We start from the raw sequence: 15,998 nt of genomic DNA, 5'->3' as shown, positions 1-15,998 counted from the left end.
CTCATTTCTATTTCTTTTATAAGTGCTAAAATTTCAGTTTCATTTTATTCAATTGAAATGTCCATAAGGCAAGTATTAATTAAAAATTTTAATGCCAAAAAAAACACTCTTTTAGTAAATGTCAATTCTATCCCAAAGTTGTATAATACATCACGTAAACCCCACAGTTTGCTTTACAAATTTCTATAAATATTTTTTGTGAGTTCTAATATGCAATACTCATTGCTATTGCTTTTATAAGTGTTAAAATTTAAGTTTTCTTTTATTCAAATGAAATATCTACAGGCAAATATGAATTATTTCTTTGCACATTTGGTTGTAGTAAATTATTTAGTAGAGTAATAAAGAAATAAAAAATATATATTACTCCCTTCATGTCAAAAAGAATGACCCATTTTAACTCGACACAGAATATAAGAAAATATAAAAAACTTTTGTATCTTGAGGTCATAAATTAAAGTTATGCCAAATGTACCAAAGTGTTCTTTATCTCGTGGTTCTAAATATGATACATGAAAAGTTGAAACTAAAGTATTGACCAAAAGAATCACTTTTTTAAATAAATTAAAATGAAAAATAAGTCTTTATCTTTGAAATGGAGGGAGAAACAAACATGTACAGGGAATTCATCTATCCACAGTTCACAAAATTCAAAACTAATTTTGAATTGAATTTTTTCACAATATTTAAGACAATTTTAAAAGATAATTTGTTAAATCTTAAAAAATAATTTAAGTAGTGAGTCTTGTTCATACTTTATTATGATATATGCGAATTTATATGATAATTTTTTATTAAATATAAATTAAAATAATATACTTGAATCAAATGGAAAGAATAATTTTAAATTTAAAGAGAAATTATCTTTGAAATTTGTTTCATTTGAACATTTTTTTTCAATCATGGTGTCTAGAGAAACTTTTTCTCCTCTTAAAACTATTGTGAACATTTTTTTCAATTATGGTGTCCAGAGAAACTTTTTCTCCTCTTAAAACTATTGATAATTAGCTAATGTTTAAGGTAACACTTACAAATATAACCCAAGGTATAACCTTTTTTACATAATTTTTTTTAACATTTTCATATAATTTTTTTATGTAGATCCCACTAAAACTCTATTTTAAATGAAAAAGCTAGATATAATAGTCATTTCATTAGAATCTTTTCAATGTCACTAATGATATAATCTTTCACATGGATTCGACACAATTCAACTATAAGTCTATTTTAATATGTAGTAAAAAAAAATTAAATGCGTTCTATCAGAATGTTTATTTTAATACATCATGTCTCAATTCAAATGATATATTTTTCTTTTTAATCAGTTCTAAAAGAGAATTGACAATTTTATTTTGTTTAGTATTTTATAATATTATCAATATTTTAGTCATGTTGAATTTCATTTATTTGTCAAAAAGTCCACAAAGGTATACTCTTCTATTTAAATTTTATTTATTTTAAAAATAATTTAAAACATTGCAAAGTATTTCATATATCTTAAATTTAATGTCTAATCAAAATGATATAGATTGAAATAAAGGTAGATGTAATTTGTAGGAGGATGTGCAAATGCTTACATATGTTCCATAAAAGATAAAAAAGTGAAATTACTTTTGGCCACATATTTAATGGCATAAAGTAACTATTAATAAATTATAGTAAAATAAAAAAAATATTCATAAATATTGAATAGGTGTTTATCTATTAAACAGTAAGCAATTCCTCCATACTTACAAAACTTCACATGATACATATCATTACAAAAATTTATAATGCATATTATTTATAGAAACATAATTATTTACTAATCACCTATTAAAAGTATTTTAAACAACTTATTTTAAAATATAATATTAACTACCTCAATCATGTTAACTTTTGTTAATTCTTTTGATTCTCTTTATTTTAGGTAGTAAATTTTCTCAACAGGTAGACAAATCACTTTAAAAGAATTTTTTTGCTTACTATATTAAATTGGTCACTAATTTTTGACATATATAAGACAAGATGTAAAGGCAATCCTTTAACGTTATGAATCATTAAAACTTTTATCGAGTAGGTCCTTATTTTTGTTTGTTAAGCACTCATAAAATGAATTTAAATGTATTTAAAATTAATTTATGTATGAATTAGTATCCTTTATTGCTTCATATGATTCTATTAAAAAATGTTAATAAATAAAAATTTATAATTTTAATCTATTCTCTTGTATAATTTTTAAATAAAGTATAAAAAACACTAAAATTAGTTGTTTAATCTAATAGAATTAGTTAGATGCAATGTTAAAATAAGCATTAGAGTATATGATATTTTAATGTTAATTATAAAAACTTTAAAAAGTTGAGTAGGGGGTGTGGATAACTAACTTGTGAAATAGATCTATTATATGTATAATGAATCTATTTTTCTTTGTGCGTGGATATTTCTTAAATTTTGTTTCAATATCTTTTAATGATTTATTCTTTTCGTAAGATGTATTCATTAATTTGTGTAGTTTATTATTTTATCCTGTAGTAATTGCAGAGTTACAGATTTTTGGATTATAATTTATCCTAATTGTACTGTAATGTATATCTAATTCTAGATTTTTAATGTTATTTATTATCTTGTGTTGTTCTTCTCGTAGCGAGTTTTTTAAATTGTATAAACTATCACATGCACTTTTTTCTAAATTTTCTAAAGTTTCTTCTATCCATATTAATTTTTCTTTTAGATTCTCCATTATTTTTCTAATTTGGTTTCTATAATTAATTTCTTTATTTAGATTATCTTCATTTTCTCTAGTTTTTCTGATATATTCTAACATCTCTTAATCTGAATAATATCCTTCTGGGTAATTATCCAGGTATAACTGTGCTATCCAATTTATAGTTTCAATTTCATAGTCTAATACTTTTTCTAATATTATTTTCTTAATATCTATAATTTCTATATCTCTAAGTATATATAAAATTAAGACTTTAAGATTATCTATTATTTAAAATTGACAAAATATTTTATTATAATATTTTGTAGTTGTTTGTTTTAGCCTTAGTAGTTCTTGCATATTTTCATTAAGAAATTCTATATATTTTATATCTTTAGTTTCCATGTATTTGTATAAATTTACTTTCATCTATTTTTCTATTAACTGTATGTTTCTCATACCTTTTTCCAAAAATTCTAGATATATGTAATTTATCATGGTAAATATTTGTAAGAGTAGTTAGGTAGGTATGGTATGTAATTTACTCTAGTCATATAATATTTATCAAATGTTTTTTCTAATATGATTTTTCTTATATCTACTACTTTTATATCCTTAAGTGCATACAAAATAAGTATTTTAAATTTATCTACCATCACATCAGATAAATACTTATTCATTTTCATAAAATTGCTATTTTCAAAATATTTCCTTCAATCATGTACATAACAAAATATGGTCATCTTAGATTATTATATACTAGATTATTCTTAAATAACATGTTCTTCGGTCACTATTTGCATGGTAATTTGGATATTTTTTCCTTAAACAGCACCTCTACTCTGGTTACTCCCCACCATGACTTCTTGCCTCATTGGTTTCACCTTTAGGATGGCATACTTCTTAGGAATTTTTCTCCGTTTCCACTTTACTAATAAACTTTTTAACATATTATTCTTCGAATAATTCTACTATAAAGTAACTAACATGAATTTATTTTATCATACTATGATTGTTGGGAATTATGAATTTAGCTATTCATAATCATAAATAAATATACTTGTTCGGGTAGGTTTGATATTTCAGAGGTTTGTTCCTCCATAACTTTTTCCATTGAAATAAATCTATTTTTTAATAACTAAGCAAAATATTTGTTGCGGACAGGAGAGAGTATTTATGCTTCAACACATGAAGGCTTGCTTTGCAATGCCTTCGGTTCATCTTATTTATAGACTGAATCTTTACAAGAGTATTCACATTTCTTTCACGTTTTCTAAAATTAGTCTAAAAAAGTCTCCTAATGAGACAAGAATTATTAATGTCATAGTCAAAAAGCCTAAAAAGTCTAAAAAGACTAAAAAGCCCTGTATTTGTCTTATTTTTAATATCTCATTTGGTAGTGAATAATTATATGTCATAGTCTTTGCATTTAAATTTTTATAGTCAATAACCATTCTACTTTTTCCTCTTTTTTGTTCACTATGTTTATTTACTATAAATGCTGGACTATTATGTTTACTATTACTTTTTTGTATATATTGTTTTTCTAATAATTCATCTATATGCATTTTAAATTCTTTTAAATCGTCAAAATTATATGTTAATGGTTTCTGGGTTATTATGCTAATTTTATCTATTAATTCAATTTTTATAGTAGTTTTATGTTTTTCCCATCCTTTTAATGGATCTTCACTATATAATTGTTCTAATTTTTTCTTAATTATTTCTATCTTATTTATTGAAAATATAGTTATTTCTGTTTTATTTATCGAAAATACGACTAATTCTATTGTATCTTCAGTATTTTTTATATTTTCTAACTTTTGTGTAATTTTTTCACTTCCTTTTATCCAATCAGTTTTCTTTCTTATTTTATTATTAACTCTTTTTGCTCTTACTTTCTGTTTACATGGTGTTGTAAACCACCAATCTATTTTAATTATTATATGTGGGTATAATTTATCTAAAAACGGCATTCCTAAAAGTATATCTTTTGATGTTAGTTCATAATTATAAATTTCTTCTACTATTAATATCTTATCTCATACTTGTATTTTTACATTTCTAGCTTTATAAGTAATTAAGCTTCCTTCATTATTAAATCCTTTAACTATTATTGGTGTTTTTAATTTATCTCATTTGCTTTCTGGTAAGCAATTATATCTACATAAATTAGCTTCTGCTCCTGTATCTATCATAGGCGTATAATATCTACTGTAATATCCTTCTACTACTATCTTCATTAATACATATATTTTCATTTTATGTTAAGGCTCTTCTTAAGAATAATTTCTCTCTGTTATATGTTAAGGTTAATTGTGTATGTTCTATATTATATGGTTTTACTTGTTTTAGCCATTTTATTCCTAATATTATGTCTGCTTTTTGTATTTCTTCCATTACTTCAAATTCTATTTTTATTTTTCTAATTCCTATTATTATTTCTTTTTCTGCTATATTTTTACTATTTACTAAACTTCTTGGTAGATCTGGGCATATATCATTATCAGTTTTTATTTCTTCATTTTTTACTAGATATTTTGCTATATAATTTTCTTCTTGTCCTGTATTTAAGAGTATTAAATATTCTTTTTCATTTACCTTTCCTGTTATGTAATATTGGTTTAAATTACTTGTTGAATTTATGTCATAACTTGTTCTTTTTTATGAGTTTGATGATTCTGATTTTTCATCAGCTATTCTTTTCGTTGTACTTATTCTATCATTTATTATTTCTAAATTTTCTTCTATATCTATGCCTCTATAGCTATAATCATTATAATCTATTGTTTTTACAATTTATTCGAATGTACTTTCTATTCGTATTTTGTTAATCTTATTTTTTCCTGTTATTTTATGTTTTTTGTTGTTAATACATATAAATGTTTGCATCTTGTTGTAAATATTTTACTTCCTAGGTTAATTCTATTCCTGATATTTCAATATAATACTAATGATTTATCTATATTTTTATCTGTTACCGCTACTAAATAATTTACACTTATTATAAATTTAAATTTTTGGTATATTAAATTTCCTTTTATGGCAGTTATTATGCTTTTTTCTACAGGTTTTATAATTCTATCATCTGCTAAATATAATTCTATTGGTGTATCTATTCCTTCTCTAAAACATGCTTTTATTAATATCTCTGTACCTCCAAGGTGTACATATTTTATTGGGTCTGTACTTTTTATATTATTTATCTCTTTATTAATTATTCTTTTTGTTACTAGTGGTATACTATCTTTACCTTTTGCATATCTACAGTCTATTGCATATTCCTTTTGGCATACTACATAATATTCTTCTTTTTTCTTAGTAAATAGATTTCTTATCGTTGGTATTTTAAAAAAAAATTTATACACTTAAGTCTAATTTTTTTCCTTTTATTTCATCAAATATGTTACTGTCAAATACTGTTTTTTGTTCTGTTCCTTCATCATTTAGATATTCTTCCTTTGTTATTATTTTTATGTCTTCTTCAGTCATTTGATTTATCTATTTCACTATCTATTTCATTATCTGTTTCATTTTCTGAAATTTCATATATACTATCCTCACTTTCTAATTCATAATCTATATAATCTATCTGCATATATTCTGTATTATCTATTTTTATTTCTGATATTTGTTTTTTTTTTTTGGATTTTTAGTTAATTTACTATCTCTAGCTAAATGCCCTAATTTTCCACAATTATAACAAGTACATTCTTTTATAGATTTCTTTTTTCTATATAGTCTTTGTATTTATAATTTTTTACATAATATCTTTTTCTTGGTTTCTTGTATTTATATTTTGATTTTTTATATTTCTTATGTCTTTTTCTTTTCTTATAATATCTTTCTTCACATCCGAATTGGAGTGATATTTTATCTTTGCAGCATGCTGAATTTCTTATCAATGTTTTTTCCATTTTTAATTCTTCTCTATATTTTTCACATAAGTTTCTATACCATTGTTGTAAAAATTTTATTCTTGCTCCTAGAGTATCTACTATTTTTGCTTCTTCCCAACTCTTTATTATCTTTGAACTAAATGGTTCGGGTAATTTATTAAAATACAATTTTCTTATTTCTTTACTTTCTTCTATATTATATGCTCCTTTATCATAATATTCTTTAAATGCGCAAGTATATTCATCTATATAACACATATTACATATTGCTAATTTTAACATTAAATTTCTATTTGTATCTTTTTCTTCATCTTGTTCTTCTTCTATTGTTGTCATACTACCAAATTCATCTTTTATAGCTGTTTCATATTTTTTTAATAATTCTATAGGTGTTAGTTTAGTTGTTGTTGATGATGTTCCTTCTGTAGGTCTGTTAGTTCTTAATACCTTCTTACTATTTTCAGTTAAATTTAAAAACCATAATTTCACTGTTCCTATTAGTGTTTTTTCTATATATTCTGGTGCATCTGTTATGTTTATATTATTATCTAATAATTGTTTTGTCATATATCCTATCCATAATTGTATTATTTTTTCTGTATATATTACACAGTCTAAGTCTAAAAATTTATAATTTTTATTAACTATTTGTTTTGGTGTCCATTTGTCATATTCATTCTTTAGATTATATCTTTTAAACTTATTTTTATAATATATAGGTTTTCTTATTTCTGATGTTCTAGGTATTATGTTTTCATCTTCTTTTTTATCAAGAGTATTTGTTTCTGTGTTGATATTTTCTAAGTTTTCTTCATTCATTACTTCTTGTTTTTTCATTGATTTCTAAATTTTTGTATTTGTTAATATTTCGGTATATGTTTCACTATCTTCTGAATCATAATTATCTGTCTCTTCAACATCTATATTATTTATTTCTAATTCCTTGTTTTTTATTTCTTTATTGTTTATTTCTAATTTTTATTTAAATTGATTTATCTCGTTTAGTAATTTTTGTTCTTTATCCTTTTCTTCCTTTTCTTTTTGTTTTTGTTCATACAAATCTTTTAACATTTATAGTTCTTTTTCTAATTCAGCAATCCTACTATTTTTAGTTTCTTCTATTTTTTGTATTTCTTCTGTAGTTTGTTGTTTAATTTTTTCTATTTTCTTTTTCCTATCTATTTCTTTATTTTCTCTTTCTATTCTTACCATAGCTGTCAATTTATGTTCTAATTTTAATTCTTTTTTTTCTAACATTAAATATAAATGTTCACCTATTTTCTTATATCTTCTTCCTAGATTAGAAAATACTATTTTTATTTTTAATCCTTCGTGATTTTCATATATTTTTCATCTATTATAAATTCTTCTTTGTTCATTTTATTGTGAATAGTTCATGTTGATATATATATATATATATATATTCTAAACTATCTATTTGTGATTCTAATTTTGATATTTCATCTTTTTGTGTATTTATTGAGTTTTCACTAACTCCGGCAAATATATTATAATGTAGTATTTCTATTCTTATTTTTAATTCTTTACGTTTTTCAGAAATAATTTATTTTAGTACTTTGTATTTTTGTACTTTATTCATTTAAACCATATTTATAATATTTTGGTGGATATCTAAATCGGATTTTATCATAATTAGGTGGTATGTGTCTCATTCTTCTAGATTTTAAATGGATTATTAATTTTGCTTCAATACTAGATATTAAGGTAATTAGGCAGGCTAATCTTTGTGAGTTTTCTTCTGTTTTATTTAAATTTATATATTCTAAATAATTACTAATTAAAGATTCTTTAATTTTTCTAAAAGCTTCTCTGTTTTTAAATGATCTTCTCATAATTAATTCAATCCAATCTAAATTCAAACATATATACTACTGCTGTATTTTTTAAATAACTGGGCTCTGATACCATTAGTAATCAATGACATATATCTGTTGTTAATTTGTCTCTTATATTCAAAATCGTTTTTTATTTATTTTAGCAAATTAAAAAGATTATTATTTTCTTCTAACATTAACCTTGTGATTAAGTTACTAAATCAAATATTAAATGTCAAATTTAGATTTTCAAAACATATTAGTAAATTTAATTTAGTAAGATAAATTTACAATAAATATTTTTAGGACCCCTGTCAAATCAACATGGAACAAGTACAAAATTTTTAAAAGATATTTATTAAGTCGGCGTAAACTCCTAATAAGACTTTACCTTCGCAGGGGATAAACATAATTTACTATTATATTAGAAGAAAGTTTATCAAGCATATATTAATAAAATTTATCAACAATAAAATGATATGGACTTATGACGTTTATTTAAAAAAAATAAAATTAAGATGACGTTATAAAAAGAAGCAGCAAAAGCACAAAAACACATGTTTTTTTGATTTAGATTTATGTGATTTAATTTGATTAAAAATAAACTTATTTCATTTATATGGTTTAGTTTGACTAAATATTGACTACATTTTTTTTTTTTAACTTTTTCATATACTAGATAATTTTAATTTTAATTTTAAAAAAGTTATGTATTAACATATTTGAGCCCATAACTGCAGCAAGTTATGGAATGCATATATTTTTCCCTCTCCATATCCCACTTTGTGAAATACATTGAGTATGTTATAATTATAGTCCATAACTATAGGTTTTAAACATACAAGATCTCAGTAAAATAAAATATTTAAAATTTAATTATTTTTAAATATAAATAATAAATTTAAAAAAATAAAAAAATTAATATCTTATAAAATTAAATGAAAAAAAATGATAAATTGATTACTTACTCCTGGAAGAGAATCAATGGTCGAAACATCTTCTCCTTGCTATAATCCTTTCATAATTGAGAGTTTATTATCTAATTAGAACATCAATAAACTATGCATCTATTGAAGTAAAATTAGACTGCATATTTTTATCCTAATAATGGTTGTTTTGAAAAAAAATATATTATTCTATGCATTTTATTTTATTTGACATTTGTTGACTTGACACATCCTTAAGAGAACTTTAACTATGAATATATTTTACTAAATTAACTTTATTAAAATGCTTAGAAACTCTAAATTTGACTATTGTTACTTTATAATTATTAAATACTAGAGGTAGAAAATTAAAAAATATAACAAAATTTCTTAATTTCAAAAATTGGACAAATAAATTGAAACAACTTTTTTAATATAGAAGTCAAGTAAAAAAAATAAAGAAAGTAACATTATTACTTTTCATAATGTTGGGTCCGTGCTTGCATGGGGCATTCTCCTCTAGTATACATATAGATGTGTGAGTGCATATATGACTGATTTAGGGAAAATAATGAGGGGTTTGGGCCGATTCGAGTTGCTGGTGTTATTGGGCTGAATTGGTTGAAATTGAAAGGGAATGAGTTTGATAGATTTAGGTCATTTATCAAATAGCCAAATTAGATTAAGATTAAGTCTTATTTAAATTTTAGACAAATTGAAAATCAATTGGCCAATTGTATTGCATTGTGACCAATTTTCTTTTAGTTACAATCGAATCTAATAAAGATTGAATTGAATCACTCTTTAATATGAATTAATACCTGATTTAATCCCGAGTTCCTTGGTTTAATAAAATCAAATAAATACTTTTAGAATAATTTATTTTTAAGAACAAATACATTTAAGTAGAGATTTGCTCGTTTGAATTAATTTTCAAGATACGTCTAGATAAAAAATCAATTTTGGTAAAAATAATCATTTTGACAAAAAATTATACCATCTCGTATATTGTAATGACCTGATTTTTGATAATTTATGCGAATTATTTATTTCTTTGTGATTTGATCATTTTACCCTTCTTGTGATTGCATTGTGATATTTCAAGGATGTGGGGATGATTGACACTATTCCCAATGCATTTCGATGTGATTTATGTGATATTATGGTTTTTGTTGGTTAAAAAGACTTTATAGTAGACTTTGATCAACGTTGATCAATCTATGCGTCGAATGATAAAACGAGTTGTGCCAACAAATTTTGGATGTCGATTTTAGGTTAGTGACATAGTTGGTGTCGTTTTATGGCTTTTATATCTCATTTCGACCCTCAGTTTGAAAAATTATGAAATTGAATTTTTGGGGATCAACTTTGGAAAAAATGATACTTTTTTGCAAATCTGATAGTTTATTTTGGTATAAACATTATCAATGCATCATTATATTCTGCAATATATGAACTTTGCTATTTGTTGAAATTTGTTTTTTTTTCTAAAATCTTTTTAATAATGTGTAAATCTTCTTTGTTGTTACTTTCATTATTGTCGTGGAACTTATGGTCATGAATATCTGATAATATTTACTAATGATCCAATCTGATGGTTGGAACTTTTCCTTTATTTAGAGACAAGAGAGTCTTCACTGTTGTATCTTGCTTAAGCCAAGTGAAAAATAAAACTTAAGCTATGAAGGCAAAAAGTTTTATTTCAAGTACTTTGTTTTGCAGTTGCTGAATAATTGTCATTTTAGATTATGAGTGATATACCATCATTGGTTGTTAGTTCTCCTAATACTCCTGGTACCCTAAATATCTTTACTGGGTCTAGTAGCGGCTCATCAACAGCTAGGCGGCTGATCATCTCAGTTGTCAGGGAAAAGTAAGAGAAGATATTTTTATACAAATGATTTACCTTTTTAAATTATAAATTTCATGAAATGTATAAATTTATTTTTTATAATTATATTTCAGGTTTGTCCTTAATTACCATTCTATCTCAAAGACCATTACAGAAAATTTCTAGAAACGACAAGATGCTACTGGATACACATGAAAGGGTGTTACTGAATCCACCTGTAAATTTTATTGGCATGAATTCATGGTAACTATTTCTTTATATTAGAAATTTATAATAATGAAACAAGTTTATCCCTCTATCTATCCATATCGATAACTAGGATAAACTTAAGGCACTAACTTAGCTAAATTGAGATTTGATTCAAAGTAGCTGACTTCAAACTTTGTTTGAAATTTCAGTCTTATTTTGAATGTGATTTGAAATTGTTTTACATTCATTGTGAATTCGTTCTTATTTCAAATTATGCATACTTTTGAGTGCAAAAGAATAGGTAGTGTTATTTAAAGCATTTTCTTCTGGCTTACTGGAAATACACTGAATATATGTTGTTATTGTTGTTGTTGTGTTTATGCATGTATCTAACTAATTTGTTTCTAGAAATCATATCAGTGAAATTCTACAAAGAACTTTATGATTGAACGCACCTGGAAGAAGGTGATGTCCAACTTATATACAAAGAGAACTTATATTGGCGAAGAGAAATACGCAAACCAAATTTTGTGTTGGATGATATTTGGAAAAGTTGGAAGACATATTTGGATTCTGATGAGTTTAAGAACAAATCTCGTATTGCCACTCAAAATTGATATAGTGAAACTGGTGGTCCAAGGCACGGGTCCAAGCAAGCGTACTGGTGGTTCCAAGTCAACAGTAGAGCATATTATAAAATTGGTATCAAATTTAATACTTTAATAGATTAATTCTTTTACTTTATATCCTATTTTAATGTTAGTTTTTTTCAGACAACAGAACTACGACGTGAACCAAATTCATGGGAGATATTTAAAAAGTTGCACATAAGAAAGGATGACAACTTTGTTGATGCCAAGTCTAAGTGCATCAATGTAAGTTTGCTAAAAAAAATTTCTCATTCTTTTCTTGATTATTTTTATAAAATCAATGTCTAGCTCTACTAAGTTCAATAACGACATAACACAAGTATATTATATGCAGTTTTATGTAGCTACTTATGTCGATTGATTGATTGATTGTTAAATCTCTTAACACCTGAACATCCTCATTTATTGACGATCACTTTCAACTATAACCCAACCCTCTGGTAGATCTCTTTTACCTCCTAGTAGCACTATCAGTGAATGAATTAATTATACAACACATCCTAGTAAAGTAGTAAGCTAAGTCCAAGAGTAATTCCAAAGAAGCTATAGTAAGGGAAATCAATTTGATAATGTTCTATGTTTCCTACCTATTTGATCTTAAAGTTATTTAATATATATCCAGAACCTAGCCGTGATGGCCCTTAGGTAACCTACTTACCACAACATTATTCATAATCTTACTATTCCATCATAAGTATGATCAGTTGGAGAGTGGATCTTCTTGCCCTAGGCTCTTTGAATTTTTCAAAGAAACCTGTGGTATTTCCATTAGCTTAGACTATTTGATAGTAGGTGTGGATAAACAAAAATCCTTTCTCAACACCATGCATCTAAACTTCTTAAGTCTAAAAGGAATGGATTAGCAAAAATCTGGAAGATAATTTTCTAAGGCTGGGAAAAAACTGCAAACATATTTGTACTTCTCACTTTTCAGTAATAAAATATAAAGTATTTTGGAGAAGGACAGACGGATGTTTTGTTCTATTTAAGTGGGTTTTTATAACTTCTGTTACCTCTGACAAATATATCCTTATGTGGTTCATCAGAGAATTGTATTTGGGACAGAGGGCGTGCAACTTTGCGGTAATGAAATGAGCCTTTTCGGTTGTATTTGCTATAATTGCTGATGAGCCTCCCCTAAATTGTGACTTTGCTTTTTGGTCTTTCTCCATTGCTTCCACAATGAAAACCTTTCCCTTTGTTACCATTTAGCAAATATAACTATTTCAGTTGTATTTGCTATAATTACTGATGAGCCTTCCCTGAATCGTGACCTTGCTTTTTGGTCTTTCTCCATTATTTCCAGAACCAAAACCTTTCCCTTTGTTAACCTTTCTCTTTCTCCTTTTTGTCGTTTCTACAATTGCTTCTTCTTTTTATGAGTCAGAAACCTTTGGGAGCTCAGATTTATTGTGTAGCTATTTGTGTTGGTTTGAGTAGACTTTTTGGTGTAGCTGTTTGTTTAATTTTGCAAAAGTTTTATGTGTTTTTGGTACAATTGGTGTAGCTTCTCATGCAGTTTTACTGGCCAACTGCAATTTTACTATCTAGTTTTACTGCTCATGAAGTCAGTCAGAAGCAATTCGAATGCTAATGTTACTAAAATATTTCTTGTTTGCTTAAATTTGTTTGTATAGGTTCGTGCCTACTAAAAGAAACAAAAGAATGTTGGAAATTGAAAGGAGATTCAAACAACAATTAGGCATATCATTGATAAAAGATTGAGGGTAATGTAATGAGGGGAGACTAGTAAAGATGACTTATTAATAACAGACCTTTTATCTTTAAAATGAGTTGTTTGAAATGTAGTTTTATTTAGATGTATATATGTTAATAGAAAACCAAATGTCCTTGTCTTAGGTGCCTTCTATCAAATGACTATTTTTCATTATCATTTTGGCCTTTCTATTCTTGATCTTTGATGTGTCTACATTATATGGTGATTAATAAGCATAGTTACATGATACTCTCTAATGTGTAGGTGGGGAGGATAATATTTTATTGCTCTCTTAGTTTAACAATTATTGTTTTCATCGTGAAATTGACTCGTCTGAAATTAAAGAAGCACGTAGCTTGTGTATAATACTAGAAATGTGGTAGGATATACATGTTGCTGATTGCTCTTTAAATGAGATTGTCATTGAGTCGAAGGTTTATTAGAAACGTCCTTTTACCTCCGAGGTAGGGGTAATATCTGCGTACACTTTACCCTTTCTAGACCCCACTTTATGGGATTATACTTGGTATGTTGTTGTTATCGATGTTGTTGTTCTTAACCTAGATTGTTGTCTAGGCTTATGCTTCTTTCTTGTACATGTGGGATTGTATTTTTCTTGCCAAATGTTGAGAATGAACTGTGTATCATCTGAATTGTTTGATGTAACTACAGAGTCAAAAATGTTAGATGTTTTACTGTCCAGCTGCACAATAGTGTATGTTGCTTTTCTGCAAGTATATCTCTCTTAGTTCTCCCTGAAGTAAGTTGGAACGTTCTTCTTTAGATTACTTATTGAGTTATACCTATGTTGAAAAACTGTAGTATATCTGTTAATATCGTACTAGTAGAACTGATGTTGATATCTAATGACAAGGATTTGGTTATATCTGCTAATGAGAAGTACTCTTTTTGCTCAATTCTGATTTCTCAAAACGAATAGGAAGATGCTTTTAGTTACCTGTCTTGCTGGTATTTCATATTTGCCTACTGCCATTTGTTTGTTTTCATACTATTTTTGGTCAGTTTTGATATCTCAAAATGAACATGATGGTGCTTTTAATTACGTGACTTGCTGATATACTTCATATTAATAGCACCATTAAAGATTGAATCCAGGGTTAGTATTACTCTAGTACCACGACTGGATGAGGAAATTAATTAGATTGTAAATTAAATATTTGATAGCTGATTATTTGTAATTTTTAGAATAAAATGGAGGCCGTCATAGCTACTTCTCTCTCGAGCTCATCAGATGATTCATCAGAAGATCAAGAACTCGATATAAATCGCATGTACTTTGATATTGTGAGTGGATAAAAAAAATGACCTGTGTATGGATTGGGCTCTCAGCTTAACCTTGTATAAAGATCAAAATTCTGTAAATTCATACAATTTTCATGTGGTGTACGATCATTTTATCGAAGACCGCCTCAAAATACTTGAGAAAGAGATGTCACATATGAGAGAAAATCAAGAGAGTTCTTCAAGAGCATGTAGAGGCGGAGATGCAACAACGAGTAGAGCAAGAGATTTTCGTTTGAGGCAACAAAGTTGTGATTAATTCAAATCTATGGAGGAGCAATGGTCTTGCATGATGAGCGATATGGCATTATCTTCTCACTTATTTAGTAATCCTACTCTCCCTAATAGACTCATCTACGATTTAAGCATTTCATATTATGAGACTTTAGTTACTTGGAGGGTCAACTTTAACACTGTCCCACTTTTTTGGGTAGTTATATGCTTTAAATTTTAAACATTGGTAAACTTTTGCTTATTGAAGTTGTGATTTTTCATGTTTAATTAACCCCAGACTTTTGTTTAATTATAAATCGTGTATTATGTTTGTTTTGTTATGACGGTTAATTATTTCTAATTAATTACTCTCTCTCTCTCTCTCTCTCTCTACATATATATATATATATATATATTACTACTATGTAGAAGAGTGAAGAAGCACACAACTGTTGGTCAACATGTGTGCTTCTTGTCATTCTTCCATAGTTAAGGGCATTTCTGTCAATTGTTAATACTGATATTTAAAAGTTCTATAAGTTTGCTTTATGTGATTGTGTTTTTACAATTTTGGTCAAAAAAACCAGCCCATACTGTGTTTATTACTTGGATAAGCCAAAAGCTATAGTTATTATTTTTTGTCGTGTAGGTCCCAGCATAGAAGTGGTGAACAGGTGTAATTGTTTTTTCTACACGTGTATTCTCAGGATGACAAATAAAATAGCTGTC

The 15,998-nt window shown here is 26.1% G+C and overlaps 1 pseudogene; it reads right to left on the bottom strand.

Annotated features, from left to right (window-relative positions):
* LOC107869010 overlaps window positions 1-13,245 on the bottom strand; it is a 149,488-nt pseudogene extending 136,243 nt beyond the window's left edge.
* Window positions 13,246-15,998: the final 2,753 nt, after the last annotated feature.

Source organism: Capsicum annuum, chromosome 4 (assembly GCF_002878395.1).
Source record: "Capsicum annuum cultivar UCD-10X-F1 chromosome 4, UCD10Xv1.1, whole genome shotgun sequence".
Lineage (NCBI taxonomy): Eukaryota > Viridiplantae > Streptophyta > Magnoliopsida > Solanales > Solanaceae > Capsicum > Capsicum annuum.
The sequence above is the reverse complement of the archived record's forward strand: the minus strand, read 5'-3'. Positions and strand labels throughout refer to the sequence as shown.